The sequence below is a fragment of the Octopus bimaculoides genome, chromosome 11 (genome assembly GCF_046866305.1).
Source record: "Octopus bimaculoides isolate indiv1 chromosome 11, ASM4686630v1, whole genome shotgun sequence".
In the NCBI taxonomy this organism is placed as follows: domain Eukaryota; kingdom Metazoa; phylum Mollusca; class Cephalopoda; order Octopoda; family Octopodidae; genus Octopus; species Octopus bimaculoides.
The window spans coordinates 78,196,002-78,216,760 of record NC_142938.1 but is presented as its reverse complement, the minus strand read 5'-3'; the positions used below and the strand labels follow the sequence as shown (position 1 = coordinate 78,216,760).

The 20,759-nt window shown below is 38.4% G+C and overlaps 1 long non-coding RNA gene across 2 annotated transcripts in view; it reads left to right on the top strand.

Annotated features, from left to right (window-relative positions):
- Positions 1-17,317, top strand: part of LOC149133408 (uncharacterized) — a 63,546-nt gene extending 46,229 nt beyond the window's left edge. The window contains exon 3 of one of the 2 annotated variants that reach the window (XR_016243728.1): positions 14,541-17,317. This is a non-coding gene — a long non-coding RNA (uncharacterized LOC149133408). Of the gene's footprint in view, positions 1-4,942; positions 5,167-14,540 lie in introns of those variants that run through there. The other variant, XR_016243729.1, reaches the window with a different exon arrangement.
- Positions 17,318-20,759: the final 3,442 nt, after the last annotated feature.

The following is a 20,759-nucleotide window of genomic DNA, read 5'->3' as shown; positions in this document are numbered from 1 at the left end:
TAATCGCTTTTAAAGTTGGCACATTTCGAATAATTTTAGCCAATCGAAAGCCACAGACTTATAGATGCCTGTTTCCATACTAACAAGCCAAGAATACTTTCTCGTGTGGAACTCTCCTGTGGAACTCTCGATTTTTTGTATTCATGAACTGAACTACAATTTGTTTTTTCATGCAACGCTTTCGCTACAAAATGTGTGTTGTTTACAGCTGTAATGACTTTTGATCATAGCTCTGCTTGATTAGAGCGAACGTGAGGTTAAATGTGTTATGGTTCACAACATTCAAAGTTTATATTTTGTTACCATATATAAACATTCTGTTGTTGTTGTTGGCACTCCGTCGCTTACGACGTCGAGGGTTCCATTTGATCCGATCAACAGGACAGCCTGCTCGTGAAATTAACGTGCAAGTGGCTGAGCACTCCACAGACACGTGTACCCTTAACGTAGTTCTCGGGGAGATTCAGCGTGACACAGTGTGACAAGGCTGGCCCTTTGAAATACAGGTACAACAGAAACAGGAAGTTAGAGTGACAGAAAGTTGTGGTGTAAGAGTACAGCAGGGTTCACCACCAGCCCCTGCCGGAGCCTCGTGGCACTTTAGGTATTTTCGCTCAATAAGCACTCACAACGCCTAGTCTGGGAATCGAAACTGCGATCCTATGACCGCGAGTCCGCTTCCCTAACCACTGGGCCATTGCGCCTCCACATAAACATTCTACATTACTGTAAAAACTGTATACAATTAACACCCAACGTGATGTAATTATATAACGAAAAAGCAGACTATAATTGACTAGAATCTCCTCAGACACATTCATCACATTCTCTTAGTTCTTATTATCTTATTAAAAAAATTGCTTCATTATCATCGCAGCTGATCTTCTCATCAAACCATTCATTCATTCATCGTTCATTCGGTTCTCATTGTGCCTTGTGGTACTTGAAGTGACAAGATCGTTCTAACACTGAAAGCGTCCTTGACATTTTTTTTCCATTGATAACCCTTCTGCTTTTAAGATCTTTTGCTATTGTTCTCCGCCATGTTTCCTTTGGTTGGCCACGTCTTCTTTTATTTTGTGGAGCCCATTATAAAGCGATCCTGACAACTGAGTTCGGTTTACAGCGACAAACTCGACTCAACCATTTCCATCTCCTTGCTTCAATAGTTTCCTTTATTAGTTTCACTTTAGCCTCGAGTTGTTGTTTTTTTTTAGTCGAAGAAATTGACCCCAGGACTTATTCTTTGTAAGCCTATACTTATTCTATCGGACTCTTTTACCGAACCGCTAAGTTACGGTGACATAAACACACCAGCATCGGTTGTCGAGCGATGGCCGAGGGACACACACACACACACACACACACACACACACACACACATGATCTTATTTGTTCTACGGCTCATCAGACATCTGAATCCAACTCTAAAAGACTCGATCAAATCCAAATTTTTCCCCGATTTAAATTGCTTTTTTTATTCCAGTAATAGCTGTTTCTTATTTTGGCTCAAGACCAGCAATTGTGAAGAGAGGAGAGTTGTCGAAACCCTCAACCTTAGAACTTGGCTGTTACCTCGACTGTTGCCTTGGCTGTTACTTCATTTTCTCTACCCAAGGGATATGCAATCCAAACTTTACTTCGACGGATTTGATCTGAAAACGTAAGGATTCGGAATAAATACCGAACAGTATTTTTTACCGATGCTTTAACGACTCTGTAAGTCTTTAATTCAGAAATAATATTATCCGGAGGGTCCTGAAGAAAGTTGACTATTCTTTCCTTTTCAAGAGAAAGATGCCATTTTTTTTCTTCTACCAAATTCCAGATGGCATCAAATTTAGCTTTTCTCGTTTTTTTCAATTTTGGAAACAGTTCTTTCAACAATAATATAGCTAAAAACGATATCCTTATATTTCGTTTGCAATACCTTAAGATCATGTTCAGTAAATAAAAAAAATATACAAAGCTATTTCGATTAAAACAAAAAATAAAGTCGATTTTTTTCTATGCCTGTTGAAAATCCTTATACAGCGTTATTTTATTTTTTTTATCAGCAAGCCATTTCTGGATTTTGCAGAATGTCAAAAAAGATTCTTTATATCTTTATTCTCTTTAACAGTTTCTTCGATAGAACTGAATCAAGCTTTGGTAAGCATTTCCCCACAATGTCGGCAACTGAAATTTCGCTTCATTGGGTTGCACAAAGATGATATGCTATTCAATATTGCAGTCAAAAATGTTAGAAACAGTTTGAATTCAAAATTTATTAAGCTTATTAGCATAAAGATGAAAACAAAAACAACTGTAGTAGTCTCTCTCTCTCTCTCTCTCTCTCTCTCTCTCTCTCTCTCTCTCTCTCTTTCTCTCTCTCTTTCTCTCCCTCAGTCACACACACACACACACACACACACACAAACACTGGCTTTCGTCTGAACTCCAGTACATTATTAACTTTGCTTACTATGACAGCCAGAGTATTGAAAACTTAGAGTATCTAGATTCTTTATAGCTAAATCAGAAATAACCTGACCACTTTTATGTTCTCTAATATCATTAAATCCAAGAACATTTCCATAAATTTCCCCATATCTCTCAACGTAACGCATAATCAAACACCGTGATGGTTAATACCTCAAACGGTGAAATAGCATACAGTGATACTTACAAATGATTTATTTATTATCATCATAAATGATTTAATTAGAGAAAGAGAGCTTGGACTTGGAGAAAATAATTCGAGTGGTATTTCCATCTCATCTGCACACACCAGATATCTAAGTGATATCAGGGTTTATCAATTTTGCACAAGAGTCGAATTATCACTCGATCATATCATCACACGGATGCTTTGGTTAGTGATGTAGGCCTTGCAAAATCTTTCAATTAAAGCCTCTTGAGTATTTTCTTCAAATTTTCCTTGAAGAAATTTTGAACGAAGAAATCACAAAGTATGCTCATCCAAAGCGCAACCGTTTTGATCAACGCACCTTCATTACATCAATGAATGAGATGAAGGAAAATTTCCGAATGCTTTCTGTATAATAATTGTAAAACTCCCAGGTTACAAAGCTTACTGGAAACTGATTGCCAAAAATCGATATCTTGCGATGATATATGAAAACACTAACATGTATCAACTTGCCTGTATCCAAACTACCTGGACAGGTGACAGAAACATTACAGCAGATAATAATCAACAAGTAAAACCAAAACTAACAGTGCACACCAACAATCATTATATCCTATGATCAAACTTCAGAATTGCAATAGTGACAATTTTTATGAGTTTTTCGCTGGACGAAATTCATTACTTCAAAATTTCTAGTTTCTAATTGGAAAATTTATACCAAAAAAAAAATTGTTCTGAACGTTAAAGTTAAAATGGCGAAATATATTCATTTACTCTTTTACTTGTTTCAGTCATTTGACTGTGACCATGTTGGAGCACCGCCTTTAGTCGAGCTAATCGACCCCAGGACTTATTCTTTGTAAGCCTAGTACTTATTCTATCGGTCTCTTTAGCCGAACCGCTAATTTACGGGATGTAAACACACCACCATCGGTTGTCAAGCCATGTTGGGTGGACAATCATACAAACATATACACACACACATACATACATACATATATACGACGGGCTTCTTTCAGTTTCTGTCTACCAAATCCACTCACAAGGCTTTGGTCGGCCCGAGGCTAAAGTAGAAGACACTTGCCCAAGGTTGGGACTGAACCCAGAACCATGTGGTTCGTAAGCAAGCTACTTACCACACAGCCACTCTTTCACCTATAACATTTCGTAACACTCCTTTTAATTTAATCCAAAAAGTCAGTGCTAATTGATTAATTTACACCGGTTTAAATACTTAGGGGTTACCATTTATAAACAGTAACAAATTTCTAATGAATTTTAAGCAAAATTAGCAAAACAGAAGATTAATTCAGAATAGCTTTCCTTACTTTCGGATAACTTAGCTTCATCTTGACAACGAAAAGCCGATGTTTGCATTCTTAGAACCATATTATTCTGGTCCTTTGACGGAAGTTCACTTCGTTAAGCTGCAAAACGATTCTGATATACAACACAATATTGAACTCAGAAATGTGAGGAACAGCTTCGCTTAAAACATCGTTAAGCTTGAGTATAAAATTCTCCCTCTCTCTCCCTCACTCCCTCTCCCTCTCTCTCCCTCACTCCCTCTCCCTCTCCCTCTCTCTCTCTCTCTTTCTCTCTCTCTCCCTCTCTCTCTTTCTCTCTCTCTCTCTCTCTCTCTCTCTCTCTCTCTCTCTCTCTCTCTCTCTCTCGTACTCTTCAAAACGGTTTCCTTGTGTCTACTAATAGCAAATGAGTTCAACTTGTCAAGTACAAAATCTACTCTACTTGATTTGCATTATTAACAATGCTTTTCAAATGGATAACTGACATTTATGAGGCGAACGTTTGCAATATCCATATTATTTTGATGGTCATCTTTATTACTTAGACAACTTCAGACTGAATTTTCTCTGCAATGTAATATGGCTAACAATGCAATTTATTATTAAAAATAACAGCTTTTAATACTTAAATTTTCTGATATTTTGTTTACTTTCGTCAAATTTCATCTCGTACTAAGCCTGCCATTGTCCACTAACGAGGGTTTACTAAATGAGGTTTTACTTAATTCATTAAATCAGCCAAAACGATAGAAGCTATGATAATCCCGGATCAATCAATACCTTTTTAATGAATTTATATGTGTGTGCGTGTGTTCGTATGTGCATTTCTGCCTATGTTTTTGTGTTAGTGTTTAGCTCTCATGACATGCCAATCGTTGTTGGTTTGTTTACATCCCTGAAACTTTGCAGTTTACCAAAAAAAAAAATGATGGGGATTGATAGGATAAATATTGAAGAGGATTCCACTTCACTGACTAATGTCGTTTTTTTTTTGTTTTTTAAGTCAGCGGAAGAACACGAGACGAACCACATCGGTTCTCTAAAGATGGGATCTGCCTTTTGTCTTTCTCACCAACTTAACGCCACAAACTTCTGAGTCATATTTATTTCTTTATTGCCCACAAGGGGCTAAACAAAGAGAGGACAAACAAGGACAGACAAAGGTTAAGTCGATTACATCGACTCCAGTACGTAACTGGTACTTATTTAATCGACCCCGAAAAGATGAAAGGCAAAGTCGACCTCGGCGGAATTTGAACTCAGAACGTAACGGCAGACGAAATACGACTAAGCATTCCACCCGGCAAGTCACATCATGGACATCCTATTTCCCTTTTGTCAACTTCGCCTTGCGAGCACCTTTTCAGTTAGTCCATATCAACATAACTCTACCTATATCATGAGTGCTTTATTTCCGTCTAAGCTAGCTTCGTCTCTGCTAAACTTTTTACGGCTTACAACTAAATCATTTGTTCAATCGTTTAATCGCTTTTCTCTGACTCCTACATATACACCCGCTTCGCCCATCACTTGCTCAGCTCTCATTACCATTTTAATAAAATTATAATGTTTTGTTTAAAAACTGCCTTCTGATATTCATCTAGACATGCTTCTCAAAAGTGCATCTAATGGACTTTTTCACGAATACTTTCATACTTTAAACTAGTGACCACTCACACTAAATTGGTGACTTTTTACAATTCGTTTCAAATTTCGGCACAAGGCGGCCAGCAATTTCGGAGGAAAGGATTAAGTCAATTCCAATGCTCAACTTGTATTAATTTTATCGGTCTCGATGTTTTGCAAACAACTTGCACATGCAAGTGCCACCAGTCGAGAACTCCGCATACCGGAAGTCAGGAAGTTTATGGCGTCATCAGGAGAGAATGCGCGCCGTTTCGGGGCCTATCTCTCGACGGCATCAATGCGCACCGGCCGCCCTCACTGATATGAGGCCCCGCTTGCTAGATCAACTGGTTATCAAATAAAGCTCACCTGTGGCAGAATTTGAACACAGAACGTAAAGAGCCGGAAAATATGCCTCTTAGCATTTTTCAACGTGTTGACGATTTTGCTGCCTTGTCTTAACACTAATATTGAATGTGATTTATCAAGTATGACTTGGGTAAAAAAATAGTATTGTTTTACTCATGTGAAAATAGTTCTAAATACTAATATGAAAATTGCAGACATTCAGCTATATTAGGTGATAAATCTATTTAAAACTTTTGCTTTTTCATTTTTTTGTAACCAGATTCTTGGTTAGAATTCGGCTTTTGAAACAGATATTCTTGTACTTTTGATGGTGTTATTTATATTGCTGTACTTTTGGACAGTCGTGATGCAAATAAAGCACACGAGCCGGCAGTAATTTATTTCCGTTTTATTATCAATTAATTAGATGTGTGGCTAATAAATAAACTAGTTCATGAAAGTTGTTTCGTTACAGCCTGTGACCTTATCAATGGTGAAGTCTAACCCGAGATACAAACAAACACTAAGATAGACATTAGCACGGAAGAAGTGCATGAGGGGCACGTCATAACTGATAGGATCACAGACTATGACGAAAAAACTAATTAATCAATCAATCAATTGATTTATTAACTAATTATCTATTTCATTGATAATAAAGCTCAAGTAAAATACAATCAGTCAGTGCATGTCTAATATTTTTTAAAATTATATCCATATTATATTCGATTCCCGGCACGGGAACTTGTTTAATGACGGTGCCACAGCATGGCCACAGCTCATGAGCTGAAACTAGATAAAATGAAAAATGAAAAAAAAATGAAACAGAACCCGACCAAATAACACAAATAATGAACTCGAGTCGGGAGAGGTCTTTACATGGTAGTTTGACCAGCTAGAAATAACAGCTAAATCTCTCTCAAATTTCACATGAGCAACAGTAGTAGTAGTAGTGATGGTGGTAGTAGTAACATAGCAGACTCCACCATTTGTTGGTGACTCCCTAGTATTCGTGACGGATGACACCTTTACACTACTCAGGCGGCAAGCTTCCAACCCATGGGTCTGTTTTGGTTAGTCGTTGCTGGTGAGGGACTGACGGGGTCGCAGTGCAAATCCTACCTCAACCTCTTTTAATCGCCTTTTTTTTACGACACGCAAAGGAAACGTTGGGTCTATTCTTTGGTATGCTGGTCTCCACACAGCACTGAGCAACGTGAAATGAAATGTTTCCTCAAGAGAGCATATCCGCTGCCCGGTCTGGGAATCGAACATACGATCTGGTGATCGCGAGTGCGAATTCCCAACCACTAGGCCATGCGCCATCCCATGAAACGTCTTGAAATCCAGAAGGACACATTAGATAATATTTATTTCTTTATTGCCCATAAGGGACTAAACATAGAGGGGACAAACAAGGACAGACAAAGGGATTAAGTCGATTACATTAAGCCCAGTGCGTAACTGGTACTTATTTAATCGACCCCAAAAGGATAAAAAGCTAAGTCAACCTCGGCGGAATTTGAACTCAGAATGTAGCGGCAGACGAAATACCGTTAAACATTTCGCTCGGCGTGCTAACGATTCTGCCAGCTCGCCGCCTTACTGTTATGTGAATAATGGCTGGAATGTCTTGGATTATATATCTGCTCAGTCAGAACTGGCGTAGCAACGCAACTACATCAAACCATCCAAACTAAAGAGTCTTTACCAGATCATTTGATCCGGCTATAAAATCAATCGAAAGCTCACTCAAATTAGACACTACCACTTAAAGGAAAGAAACGACTCACTGGGTAGCACTACCCAGTGTGTCATTTCTTGGATAAAAGATAAAAAATTTAAATACTGCTGGAACTCCGATCGAACTATCATTGGTTGAATGACCTATGTGTCACAGTCTTCTAAATCAAAGCTAACTGGGAGCTAAACGTATTACAGTCATTTTGATAGTGATTAACCTGAAGCTAAATGTGCCATAATCTTCGAGCTGGTAGAAACGTTAGCACGCCGGGCGAAATGCTTAGCGGTATTTCGTCTGCCGTTACGTTCTAAGTTTAAATTCCGCCGAGGTCGACTTTGCCTTTCATCCTTTCAGGGTCGATAAATTAAGTACCAGTTACGGACTGGGGTCGGCATAATCGACTTAATCCCTTTGTCTATCTTTGTTTGTCTCCTCTATGTTTAGCCCCTCGTGGGCAATAAAGAAATCAGAATTGACCTGAGATTCGACGTACCATATCCTTTAGACCAGGACTGGCTGGGAACTAAATAAGCGCATCATTTATGGTGCGTTTCCGGATTATACTGACCTGGAATTAAACGTATCGTGGTCTGCTACATCAGGATAGACCTGGGGTTAAACATCGACGGTAATATCGAAAATTATGTGTATTATTTTCTTGATAGACATTAATCAAACGATTGTTTTACTCCCGAAAATAATTAATACTGTGATACCTCGCAGTACGAGTTTAATTCGTTCCATGACCGAACTCGTCTTACGATTTATTCGTTTTACAAATCAATTTCCCCCTTTGAAATTAACTAAAATACAATTAATCCGTTCCAGCCTTACAAAAACCACTCAAAAAAATTTTTATGGGTCTTAAAACAGAAAAAGTGTAGTTATAAATAAAATGCCAATTGTAAAAAAGAGAATGCAAAAGAATTATGCAAACTGGTTTTGTCAACTGAATTAGCTTAAAGATGGAACGATTTGTGTGCTCGAGCTGCGGATTTCCGCTCGTGCTTCAACACAAAAATTCGCACGAGTCTCGGCACGTACAGCAAATTACTCGTACAATGGGGCACTCGTAATGCGAGGTTCTACTGTAAATGAAAATACGTGAAATCAAGCGAAAATAGTTTAGGCAAATTAAGTAAAGAAATCTGTTTTCTACGATTTTTGAAATCGATCAAACCGTTTACATAGTGCCAATGTGTGTGTGCGAGCGTGTGTGTGTGTCTGTGTTTTCTCCCCCCCCCCCCAACATCGCTTGACAACCGATGCTGGTGTGTTTACGTTTTTGTAATACTAGCGGTTCAGCAAAAACAAACCAATAGAATAAGTACTAGGCTGACAAAGAATAAGTCCTGGAGTCGATTTGCTCGACTAAAGGTGGTGCTCTAGCATGGCCGCAGTCAAACGACTGAAACAAGTAAAAGAATATACGTTAAAATACAGTAGTCTAATATCAACTTCTTTCTATTCGCAATCACACAATTCTTAGTCATTTTTAAAAGTAACATATCAATAATCTGACAGGGCCGGTTCCATACTGAGGATGTAAATCATTTGTTTGGTTCGTGACTTGCATTAATTTTCCACATGAGCTATGTCTGGAAACTTACAGCAATTAGTTTCCAGGATATTTACCATTAGTCGTGGCACTCCGTCGGTTACGACGACGAGAGTTCCAGTTGCTCCGATCAACGGAACAGCCTGCTCGTGAAATTAATGTGCAAGTGGCTGAGCACTCCACAGACACGTGTACCCTTAACGTAGTTCTCGGGGATATTCAGCGTGACACAGTGTGACAAGGCTGACCCTTTGAATTACAGGCACAACAGAAACAGGAAGTAAGTGTGAGAGGAAGTTGGGGTGAAAGAGTACAGCAGGATTCGCCACCACTCCTTGTTAGAGCCTCGTGGTGCTTTTAGGTATTTTCGCTCAATAAACACTCACAACGACCGATCTGGAATCGAAACCGCGATCCTACGACCGCGAGTCCGCTGCCTAACCACTGGGCCATTACCACTGGGTCATTGCGCTTCCACTTATTTACCATTACAAAAATATTCTATTGAGGTCTGTGTTAAGATATATTTTTCTAAATGTTTGGTTTTACTTAGCTACCGATAAATTTAAACGTTATTTTTGCTGATTTCTATTTAATTACTTTCGCTGTTTCACTATGATTTCCAGTCAAGCGTATTACAACAGCAGTCAATTCGAAAAACGATGTCTATTATTTCATTAGTCGTGGTTTTTCAGTTTTAATTATATTGACCTAATCATAGGCGGAGGAGTGGCTGTGTGGTAAGTAGCTTGCTTACCAACCACATGGCTTCTGTAGCACCTTGGGAAAGTGTCTTCTACTATAGCCCCGGGCCGATTAAAGCCTTATTTATTTATTCTGTTTTTACTTTACAACTGGTTTATGATGAAGAACTACTGTCCGAAACACCTAACTCTCCTAGCTCTTTATTTACGACATTAGTTTGATTCATTTATTTGTTGCTTTCCGTTCCTGAAGCGTTTTGCATATTTTCTACATTTTGATCGTCTATGTGCGAGTTGTTGTCGCTGTTGTTGCTGCTGCTGCTATTGTTGTTGCTGTTGTTGTTGTTGTTGTTGCTTAAGTCCAGATCTGTTTTGATTGAGCAGAAATATTATCAAAATCGTTCCAGCTTTAACTCTTCAGTCTTTTTTGTTTTTAATTTAGACATAAAGCATCTAAGACTACATTATTCCTTTTTAAAAACACAAAAGTGTGATTGGAGAGAGTGTAGGCAATTACTTCTAGCAAGTCGAGCGAACGGTGCACCCCCTTCATTCACTCAATGAACAAACCGATTTTGTAATTAATATTGGTGTTTTTAGCCTCTGTCCTGTCGTTCAAGCAGATTGTTATTTCTAGCAGGTCATCATCTTGTGACAGCTCTGTTGACGTCGGTAGCCGTATGAACTTTACGCAACACCATTTCTGTTTTCAAAAAGAAAAATATTTATATTCTTTTTCATGGTGATTTATAATTCTTACATAGAATAACTGACACACTTTGCAAACAGACATGCTTTTGACCTCGAGTTCCTAAAAGTTGGGTATCTCTTATGATTCAGGAATTAGTATCGATTTTCCTTCAGTTGCCTATAAAACGCTACATTTTACGATTTTATTGCGTTTTTCTCTCGGCAACCTAACATGCCATATTTCTCGTTTAGAATTAATTTGTCAATATTTTAATAAGAAGTGTGAAACTCTTTCTATTTCACTCATATTTTCATTGCAGCAACTTAGTTACTTTCTGGATTGCTACGTAAAATTTTCTCTTGATTTTATCCAATTTTTAGTTATTAATATTACAGTTTTTATTCTATCGTGCTTCTTTTTTTTGTTTTTTTACATGTCACGCGTAGAAGTTTTATCGTCGTTGTTTAATACCAACAAGTTCGGCCCTAATGGAACAAACATAGGATCAAAAGCTTTTAAGTTATTACAGCTTTTCCGCCCTCCCTCCTACCTAGCATGTCGTAGTTGTTGCTCATAATTAATTTGTTAATATTTGAGTCAGATGTTTGGAATTTTATATATTCCAGCCGAAAATGCATGGCAACAGCCTGGTTACTTCTTGGATTAAGGTGGTAAAATCTCTTAAGAATGTCGTGTAAAATGCCATGCGATATTCGTTTTGGCAGTCTGTGATCTCAGTTCAAATCCAGCCGTGTCGAGGTCAACCTCTTTCATTCTTCCAGATTCGGTAAATAAAGTACCAGCCTAATACTAAGACCATTCTCTCTCTCTCTCTCTCTCTCTCTCTCTCTCTCTCTCTCTCTCTGTTCCTTTGGGTTTTTTTCGCTCTGAATTTTACATGCAATTCCAAAGTCCAGCACCGTCACATTGTGTCATACTTATTCAGCATAAGACTTATGTGAAGGCTACACAGGTGTCTGAAGAACAACCAGACACGTATACATTAATATCACGTGTACGATTTCGGTTCGTCAAACAAATGAACGCTCGACGACATAATTTTATTTATTTTATCGCTACCCCATGAGAAAGGAAAACGACAAGGATTTCCATGGATTTTCTCCCTTTTATTTTGAGTACTGCTGTGTTTCATACAAGAATTTCGATTCTGAAAGTTTTTTTTCCCACAGAATTTCAAATTTCTCATACTCCACTACCTCACGCGCACACAATGCCTTAAATGCCGTTTTCTTCCTTCCTTATGAGGTGGTTATAGCCATATTCTCAAACTTCATTTTCTTACCATCAAAATCGACGGAGACTCCACCACTTACTGCATAGTTGTTATTTCTACTCTAGTCACAAGGCATGAACTTTATCGACCCCGAAAGGATGAAAAGCAAAGTCGATCTCAGTGACATTTGAACTCAGAACATAAAGTTGGAAGAAATGTCACTAAGCATTTTATCCGGCGTGCTAACGATTCTTCTAGTTTGTCGCCTTTAAGTCTGTCCGTATTAAGTTTCATATTTCTAGCTTTTGCTCCGTTTCCTTTCATATAACAATAAAACCTCCCAGAAGTCCTGTTTTCCTTTGTCGCTGCTGTCTGGCTTCTGCTTTATTTATATTCATTACTCTGGGGAATTATTTTTTAATACAATCCTTGGAAAAATTAGTCTACCAAATTCTTCATAGTTATTCAAAATTCGTTTGATTTTCTTTCTTTACCCAATTTTTCTTTAGTAATATTATAGTTTGCACTAACAATAATTTTTTATGCCACGCAGGAGGTTTGTTGTTGTTGTTGTTGATATTGTTGTTAACATCAAGTAAAGCACTGATGGAATAAGTTTATACTCAAGTTATAGCCATCACTATCTTCCTTTTTTTTCTTTTTCCGAAATAGTAAATCCCGAAGACTAAAGGAAATAGTTTGGGTAGATTTGGTTACTATCTTTAGCAATGTAAGCAACCCCATGAGGTGCCGAAGTTGGTTTAGCATAATCTCTCTAATTAACACAGGCTGGCTATTTGACACACATTCTATGTTGTGTATGCACCAGATTATTATTATTATTATTATTATTATTATTATTGTTGTTATTATTATTGCCTTTGCACAGCTTCTAATGCTGGAAATGTACTACAGTGTCAGCTGTTAACTACCAGTGAACTAAGGTAACGCCTCTTATTTTCCGAGCACCTTCCGGAGTATTCGAGCGGTTCCTAGTAGTGTTGTTTTTTGCAAGTGTTCCACCCTTATTGCAGCCCCTATTTGTTCCACGTACTTCTCAAGATTTATGCTCACTGTTCCCAGGGCTCCGACAATTATTGGTACTACCATCACCTTTTTCTTCGATCACAACTGCTTAACTTTCCAAGCTAACCTGTCATATCTCTCGACTTTTCTTTCTTCCTTATCGCATACCTTGCTGTCAGTTGGGCATGCTATATCTATGATCCAGCATAGTTTGTTTTCTTTCTCAAATGTCTGGCTTCCTATTCTCTATCTCATGGTCGCACTGAATCAAAATCTCATAGGATCATTGCATTTCTATTTTCGACGATGTCTTCAGGCTTGAGGTTGTACCAATTTTTTGCTCTGTCATGTCCATACTTGTTGCAATGTGTCCAGTGGACAAGCCTGCCTGTATTGTCGTGGCGTCTCTTATATTCCTTCTGGGCTAGTGGCGTATATTGGCTGGTAATGTGCCATACGGTTTCACCGTTTTGTCCACAGATTCTGCACTTATCACTTTCTGCTGTGTTGTCTCTTCTGTATTTTTTGTAGTTTATTCTTAGTGCTTGCTGCTGGGCAGCACAGATTAGAGCCTCCGTTTCCGGTTCTTTTTTCTCTGTGTGTCTTATCTTCGACATCCCTATGAAATTGACCATGCATTCTTTTCTTTACCCACCTATTTTCAGTTTCATTCGTTTTCAGTTTCTTGTATAGTGCTTAATCTTTGCAATCTTACATCCTACACAAGCCTGATATTATCAAAATGACACCGGGGTAAAATATACGATGCCCAGTATACCCATCATGACTACCCGTCTGATAAGGGTACACCAGGCACAGGCATCACAACCATATGTGCGCGACATGGTGATCTTATTTCAAGATAAACAGCGCATCACCTTGCAGGTGTGGCCCAGTTAGAATTTTCTTTAGGCCGAGTAGCCCATCCCTCTCAGAAGGTCCCTGAATAAGGGTTGTTTAAGGATGTTGAACGAAACGCCTATGTTTCCAGAGGTGAATTATCCTGCATGGATGGTAAACCAGGGATCATTCTCAAATAATTTTCAGTTCCTTTTCTGATCATTCCAAGTGCTCCTACAATCATTGGTATTGTAACCGTCTTGAGATGCCGCATCCTTTCAATTTCGATTAGCAGATCTTTATATTTTCTGAGCTTATCAAATTCTTTTGCCGAGATATGATGGTCACAGGGCATACTCATGTCAATCAATAAACAGACTTTATTGTTTTGGTCTTTCACAACAATATCTGGTTTATTTGCCTTAATGGTCCGACCTGTACATACTGGGAAGTCTCAAAGAATTGTTACATTTTCTCCCTCAGTTACAGCGTCAGGGTGGTGTTTGTACCATTTGTCAGCAGTTTTGATTTTATAATGCCGACATATTAACCTGCTTATATATTGACCAATTCTGTCATGTCTTCATTTATACTCTACTGGTGCTAAAACCTTACACCCAGAGATTAGGTGGTTTACTGTTTCAATCTCATCGTTGCAGTATCGGCACTTTTTTTGTGTGAATATTTAATCTTTCCTTTCTCCATGACTATTCGAATATGTGAACGTCTCTTTTTATTGCAAAAACACCATTAAACACCCTCGATTGTCTAACTTTAGCAATTTCAAAATAAGTAACTCTCTGAATACATAATCTTTTAATTTCTTCTAGCGTCTCGAACACGCTCCTTCGTATCCTGGAAAAAAAGTGCAGCTCCTCCAAACGCTCTCCAAAAACTGAAAAATAAAAAAATACAAGAGATAAGCAACTGTCAATATTTACAAACTGCCCAATTACGAAAACTGTAAGTCACAACAAAACCTATAGAAAGAAAAAAAATCAACGGTGTAAATTTCAGTGTGTGTGTGTGTGTGTGTGTGTACATATATACTATCAGTACTTAAAACGGAAGAAAGTGATTTGTTTCTTTCAAGGTCACTTTGGTAGTAAACACATATTTAACATCTGCTGTAGAGATTACTCGCTCCTTTTGTGTAAGCCAGATCCCTTGTTGATCTTGTCACCATCTGTTGAACTTGTTCACAGACTCCTGGTATTAGGCTGTGTTTTTTACCAAGCTACTTATCTTCCTCCTGCTATCCATCTATCCCTCACGCATTTACGATTATCTCAAGTACAAGATAAACGTCGAAACTATAAACCTTTAACATTACTCAGTAGCAGGAGCAAAGATGGCAGACTTAAATGAATTCTGCAGCAGCTCATAACAACGATGATTACCGCTACCCTGTTACCATGGGTATAAAGGCTGACTGCAGTGATACAGGCCATGGCGGTATTGGTGCTAACTAACGACGTCCACTGCTGCTATAACAGTAAGCTGGAAGTAAACATAACAGTAATAATGGCGGAGTTGACAGTAGTAGCAGATATTATAACCGTCTCTTCATCTTGGACACGGGACTCAAATACTAATGATTTTAATGTAGCACAAAAACATCTTACGTAACAAAAACGAAAACTACAACAGTACACCGAATCGCTTTTCCTATGGATAAGTTCGAAGCGCATCCAGCCTGGGGTCAAAAAATCATCCACTGACACAAACTTTTCTCTGAATACAAACCTGGATAATCTCTTGAACGGGAACTTCCCCAACTCGATCCCTCCAAATTCACCAAAAAAGCCACCACAGAAAGAGAACTGTAAGAGAATCGAAAGGACTCATGGAGTAATATACGCTTATTACTACGCTTATTAGGTAGCCCTTCAGAAAAGAAACATGCTGCACACTCGTATCAAATATGGAGAATACGAAATAAAGACAGCAGACGATATTTGGACAAAAACAAGTTAGCAAATATTAGGAGGGTTATCTTTAGAAATGATAAACTCACTGATAGCGGATTAACCGCGTTCAGGCACGCATCGGAGAATGACTTGGATATAAAACAGAAAGGAAATAAAGAATCAGACGAAGAGAACAACCCTCCACGAGTCTCAACTGAAAGACCGCCATCTGACCAGAACATGCAAATGTCTGAAGAAATAAAATGTAATGAACCTGATAACGATAGTGACGAAAGTGGTAAAGAAACAGTATTTGAAGACCACATATTTGCTGAAGAACACAGAAAGAAATGAAACAGAAAATCCTGAATAGGCTTGCAGTTGTAAGGCATGCCAATGTGCATGATAGAGAACCACTTCATAAACTCGCAAATACAATATAAATTAAAAAGCAAATTAAAATTAGCAACTATGTAACAAAAAGAATCATGCAAGATCTAAAACCTCATCTCACAGAATTATTATTATTATTATTACTATTATTATTATTATTATAGACGTCGCACAGTATGCAATATCGTGAGGTTGTTGATTGAAGATATTGTGTCTACCGGGGATTTGTATTGTTTAAGGATGTTGAGCAAAACACCCATGTTTCCAAAGGCGAGTTATTCAAACCTCAAAGAATTCCTCTCAACATATGGATGATGCTCCCCCACTACTTCTGCTCATGATCACAGATGCACATATCGCCAGCAACCATGCTCAACTGGTTAAAGTCAAACAACTGACAAGCAAATCTGTGGTATTGAGCAGAATATTTACTGTAGCCCATCTGTTATACCAAGACAAAACAATGTACATGATAACACTTCCAATCAATTAAGATCTGAAGCCATGAGAGCCACTGCCTGGTTCTGCATCCGGGCATCAAATCTGTGGTATTAAGCAGAATATTTGCTATAGCCCATCTGTTATACCAAGACAAAACAATGTACATAATAACACTTCCAATCAATTAAGATCAGAAGCCATGAGAGCCACTGCTTGCAAATCTGTGGTATTAAGTAGAATATTTGCTGTACCCCATCTGTGATACCAAGACAAAACAATGTACATGATGACGCTTCCAATCAATTAAGATCAGAAGCCATGAGAGCCAATTATTATTGTTATTATTATTATTATTATTATTATTATTATTATTTCTCCTTATCACAGGTTTCGTTGGAGCTCCCCGAGTCTTACATGCCTAGCGGGCTTACTACTACCTGCAGCCTACCGTACCACGCTATCTATTCTTTTCAGCTATCTGATACTTTTCTGATTATTTTATTATTATTATCCTTTCTTTATTAGCCACAAGGGCTGAACAGAAAACAAAACGGACTATACAAAAGCAAGGGGCAGAGGGTTTTGACATAAAAACATAAGTAAACATTAAAAAAAAAACAAGAAATTTTTCTTCTGTTGGCACAAGGCCAGTAATTTCAGGGATGAGAGTCAGTGGACGATGCATCGTCCCCAATGTTTCACTCATACTTTTTTTATCGACCCCCCTCCCAAAGGATTATAGGCTAAGAAGACCTCGGTGCAAAGCATTTTGTCCGGTGCAGTAAAAATTCTGCCAACTCACCACCTTTATTATGATAACAATAATGAATTTGCAGAACTAACAGTGCATCGAACAAATTGCTGGCGACATTTGTTGGCATCCCTTTACTACCATTCTGAGTTCAAACCCTACAGTGATTATATTTACCTTTCGGGCTTTGGCGTCGATAGAAGAAAGTTTGACTCAAGTATTGACGATGACATTTATGACCAAATACCCTTCCCTCAAATCATCTATATCTTTGGGTCAAATTTAGAAATGCTTATAACCGGTTTCAAATTTTGGAACAAGACTAGCAAGTTTGTGGGGGAGATGAGTCGATTACAACCGGTACTTTGTTCATCGACCACGAAAGGATGAAATGCAAAGTTGACCTCAGATTCGGTGGAATTTGAACTCAGAACGTAAAAAGCCGGACGAAATGCTGCTAAGCATTTTGCTCGGCATGCTAACGAATCTGCCAGTTCATCGCCTCAAGAATGTTACTTTTCGGAGGAGGAGTAATTGCATCGACCCTAGGGCTCAACTACTGCTTATTTTATCGACCCCGAAAGGATGAAAAGCAAAGTCGACTTCGGTGGAATTTGAACTCGGAACGTAGCGACGGGCGAAATGCCGTTAAGCATTTCGCCCGGCGTCCTACAGATTCTGCCAGTTCATTGCCTTAGGAATGTTAATTATCAAAAGGACCACTATTATGTCTCTGCATTATACTTCTCGTGTCTCCGTGGGAGGATATTTAGATTCTCCAGTCTCTTTTATTAATAATATTTCTGCCCACTTGACATGACAAGCCAATTAAAGTATATTTTATTTTTACCAACTTTCATAACTTAATTCAATAATATTTCCAGACTACTTTCTCTCCAGTTGTTTGTGAAACTTTTCAGACTAACTTAGTCTCCATTATATAAAACATGACTGTCTATAACAGAGGTGTCCAGTTGCATGACTATGATGTAGCTAATAATTGTAGTTAATAGCTACATCAACAACTCTGTACGTAACATATATTCTTTTATTTGTTGCCGTTGTTGGATTGTGGTCGTTTCCATCGTGGTTGCGAAGTGAACATCTTATCCACACAACCACGTTTCCACGTTAAAGCTTCCAGCAGGAAGTCAACGATCTTTAAATGCAGTTGAAAAACCTTCAGGCTCAATTCTCAGCTTCAGGGTTTTATCCAGGGCTCGAAGGGTTTTTTATCTTTTTTTTTAATCAAGTGGAAGTAACAGTAGCCATGACCCTTTACAGGGCTTCTGAGACTGCTGAATGGTAGGGAGGAAGGGAGACAGGTATTCTCAAACCGGAGACCTAGCCCGAATGATCGCAACATAGTTATGAGGACGAGGGTTCCAACTGATCTGACCAACGGAACAGCCTGCTTGTCAAATTAACGTGCAAGTGGCTGAGCACTCCACAGACACGCGTACATTTAACGTAGTTCTCGGGGAGATTCAGAATGACACGCTATGTGACAAGATTGGCCTTTGAATCACAGGTACGACTCGTTTTTGCCAGCTGAGTGGACTGGGCCAACGCGAAATAAAATGTCTTGCCCAACGACACAACGCGCCGCCAGGAATCGAACTAACGACCCTACGATCTTGAACTGACCACTAAGCCACGCACCTTCACACGTGATAGAGTAGACTGGGCTAAAACCACCCACGAACCAGCCGATGGTGTTAAACGAGGCAGTGAATTCGTTCTATAATTGAATCGTGTGAACAATTGTAAACAATAAAGTCGTTCGTTACAAGTTTCTAACAGACCAATCAGCGCTTCAGTGCATTTACGATTGTGAAGGTGACAAGGAAGTGTTTTTGCGATTCGGACGGAACAAATATTACGGGATATTTTAGCTCGAAAGGATCAATTTATCAGTTTTCTTTCTCAGTTTACATCCTATGTTGTCATATTCAGTTGTTCGTTTCTTTGACCGCTTATTTTAATCCCTTCCAATATTATTTGAATTAACACGAAAAATGTTTTATTGTAGAGTTTTGTAAGCTTTTTTTGTTTGTAGCACTATTCTTCCTCTACAACTTATGTTTATCGTTTTTCAAATTGAAATAAATTTTCCTTCTTTTGATACATATGACGATGGAGTGTCCAGTAGCAAGAAAACAAACGTATTTATCCGACAAGTGTGCGCGCGAGCATGCACACGTAGGCACAAGCATAGAAACACGCAAACATGTATACTTCGTTAGTTCTTTAAATGCTGTACCACACACCGACCCGTCCACGTCATCATGTCTTCCCTCGGGATTCAAAAGTTATTACTTAATATCTTCAGACATCTATAAGACAGATATAATTTTCTTAACCAGATTCTTGGGCTCAGCATTATTTCAATGGTAATAGCTCTCTTTCTATCCCTCCAACACCCTCTCGCCTTCTCCTTATATATGAGTGTATACGTACATATTATATATGTATATACATATGTATGTGTGTGTGTGTGTGTGTGTGTGTATGTGTGTGTGTGTGTGTGTGTGTGTGTGTAAAGTGTCTCAGTACTTCACTAATATCATATTTTATCGACGTCGGGAGGAGGATAAGCAGTTCACGCTCGTCCAGAGAACATCTCCAAAATTAACAGGCAATTAAAAATATATATTGTGTATGTCAAATATTTTATATTATGAGTTGTGAGACTTTATTTATTCTCAATGCACTTAAAAAAATCATCACCAATTATTAGTTTTTTTTTTTTTTCCCATGTCGTCCCCTTTGTCAACACAACAATCCAAAAGTCGCAGGCAAATCTGAAAACAATTTTGTCTGTGCAATTTTGTGAGTTGTTTGGGAATTGTAGACTCATCTTGCGAACCATTTTAATAATGCCAAACCTGTTGTGGATGATCTCATACGCATAAACACGACTAATATACATACAATTTATTCTTTATCAATAGCCAATCATCGGTTCGACACGGAAATGCTGGATGTTGGCATCAGTAAAGATGTTCGAGATTCCGATTTCTTGGTAGGTGACATTTGTGCAGCAATTATCAAAAGAATTTTCAGTCCATTCGTTGACACTCGGTAGTTGACAAAACACTGTTCCTATACTGTTTTGAATGCTTTAGATAGCTTTCAACTTCTGGCTTAGCTTCAAACGAATCTCCAGACGTTACTCTATTCTGGAGGAAACAGAAAGTAGAACGGCCATAAACAGCGATAACTTCTTTGAGATTTCAGGTTCCAGACTGCACTGTAATGAATAGCGTTTCTTAATATCTATATCCCTCGTCCTTCAAAAAGTGTTGTATTTAATGCATGAAAATTCATCCTGAAATAAGTGGACAAACTCAATGAAGATAGTTATTTTATTAATTAATTATGAAGAATAGTTAGTCTTTTACTTGTTTCAGTCTCTGTACTGCGGCCATGCTGGAACACTGCCTTGTAAGGTTAGTCGAACAACTCGATCGCAGATACTCTATCGGTCTCTATGCCGAACGGCTAAATGACAACAACGGAAACAAACCAACAGCAGTTGTCAAGCAGAGAAG